Consider the following 2146-nt stretch of genomic DNA (forward strand, 5'->3'; position numbering starts at 1 on the left):
AATGTGTTTGCTTGGTAAGTGGGCACAGCACAGCTTGTGCTCTCTAGTGCATGTTCCCAGAAGTGCTGGGAGGGGATTATGCCATACAGAAGTGACACAGAGATCTGGAGACATGTGGTAGAACGTTACTGATAAGAAATGGCTAGGAGATAAAAAGATACCAAAGGCCTCTGCAAAGAGGTTTCGGGTTTCGCCCCTGCCAGCATGCTCCACCCCGCCGGTGGTGGTAGGACGCGGGCGGGGTTAGGGCGAGGTGCTGGCGCTGGGTGGGGCTGGTCCCGTTGTGCTGCGGCTCCGCGCTACCTGCAGTCCCGGGCCAGAATCCCGCTGTTTCGGCCTCGAGTCCGCCCGCCCACCAGCCTGCCAGCCATGGAGCCCGGCCCCGACGGCCCCGCCACCATCTGGTTCCGCTAGACGTGCAGCGCATGGCCCGGCCAGGCCCTGTCGCTGTAGGCAGAGCAGCTGCTACACCATCAGTGCTCGCGGTACCAGGATATCCTTGTCTTCCGCAGTAAGAGCTACGGAAACGTGCTGGTGTTGGATGGCGTCGTCCAGTGCACAGAGAGGGACGAGTTCTCCTACCAGGAGATGTTAGCCAACTTGCCCCTCTGCAGCCACCCCAATCCACGCAAGGTGCTGATCGTCGGGGGCGGGGATGGGGGTGTCCTGCGGCAGGTGGTGAAGCATTCCTCCGTGGAGTCCGTGGTCCAGTGCGAGATCGACGAGGATGTCGTTCAAGTCTCCAAGAAGTTCCTGCCAGGCATGGCCGTTGGCTACTCGAGCTCAAAGCTCAGCCTACGTGTGGATAATGGTTTTGAGTTCATGAAACAGAACCAGGATGCTTTCGATGTCATTATCACTGACTCCTCAGACCCCCTGGGCCCTGCTGAGAGTCTATTCAAGGATTCCTGTTACCGGCTCATGAAGACGGCCCTGAAGGAGGGTGGCATCCTCTGCTGCCAGGGCGAGTGTCAGTGGCTGCACCTGGACCTCATCAAGATGATGCGGCAGTTCTGCAAATCACTCTTCCCGGTGGTCGGCTACACTTACTGCACCATCCCCACCTACCCCAGCTGCCAAATTGGCTTCATACTGTGCAGCAAAAATCCAAGCACCAGCTTCCTGGAGCCCGTGCAGCAGCTGACGCAGAAGCAGGTGGAACAGATACAGCTGAAATACTACAACTCTGATGTACATCGGGCACCCTTCATCCTGTCCGAGTTTGCCCGCAAAGCCCTGAATGATGTGTGCTGAGCCCAGGCGCCACTGCCGGTGCTGCCCAGGACCTCCGGCCAGCAAGCCTCCAGGGTGGCTGGATGCCGCCAGCCCTGGATGAGACTCCCGCAGACTCGCTTCCCAATCCAGTGTTACAGGACCCAGAATGCTGCCCGGCCTGCCCTGTTAGGACTTTCTGTGTGGCGTTCAGCTTGAAAGTTTATACCAGGTGCCTACAGCACCGTCTCCACCCCTGTCGCCCCTTACTCACCAAACACATGTATCTAGAACAACAATGAGAACAAATATTCTGCCAATATTAGGAACTCAATGCAAGTCGTTTGTATACTGTTTAGTTTTGAGTATGCAAGAGCCTATTTTGGAGGAAATGGCAGTTTCTCCTCTAAGCCACTTGTAGCTGAGAACTTCATAGTAGAGTTTATGTCTTGGAGGAGGAGAGAGTATTTTGATGAGCTACAAATTGGCTATTCACTAAGAAGCTAAAGCATAAATTAGTGTTAAAGTGGTGGGTCATAGGGTAGTATATCTGAACCCAGAAGTTGAAATTGGGGCAGAAATAGTCTCTCTCTCACTATTCCCTTCCTTCACTTTAAGTGAATCTCTTGCCTGATATAAAAAGAAAGGCAGGGCTCAAGAAACGGAAAGGAGAAACAGAAGAAAACTACAAAAATGAAACAGGCAAGAGTTTTCCTGAATGCTCTTCATTCACTCAAAATTAGCAGAGTAAAATTCAAGCCCACCGAATAATAATTAAGGCCCCATTTGCCTAGATTCCAAATATCTGAAGCCTATTTGAGTAGGCGTGTGTTATCTAGCACCCGTAAGAGCTATGGGATGGAGGTGGAAATAATCCTCTTTGATAAAGATAAAAGATCTTGAGAAGGATTTTCCAGAGAAGAGGCCCATTCTA

The 2146-nt window shown here is 52.6% G+C and overlaps 1 pseudogene; it reads left to right on the forward strand.

Moving 5' to 3' along the window:
* The first annotated feature begins 204 nt into the window (after nucleotides 1-204).
* Nucleotides 205-1254, forward strand: LOC103073030 (spermidine synthase pseudogene; annotated as a pseudogene).
* The last annotated feature ends 892 nt before the right edge of the window (nucleotides 1255-2146 follow it).

The sequence above is a fragment of the Lipotes vexillifer genome, unplaced genomic scaffold, assembly GCF_000442215.2.
Source record: "Lipotes vexillifer unplaced genomic scaffold, Lipotes_vexillifer_v1.1 scaffold1843, whole genome shotgun sequence".
Taxonomy (NCBI): Eukaryota; Metazoa; Chordata; class Mammalia; order Artiodactyla; family Lipotidae; genus Lipotes; species Lipotes vexillifer.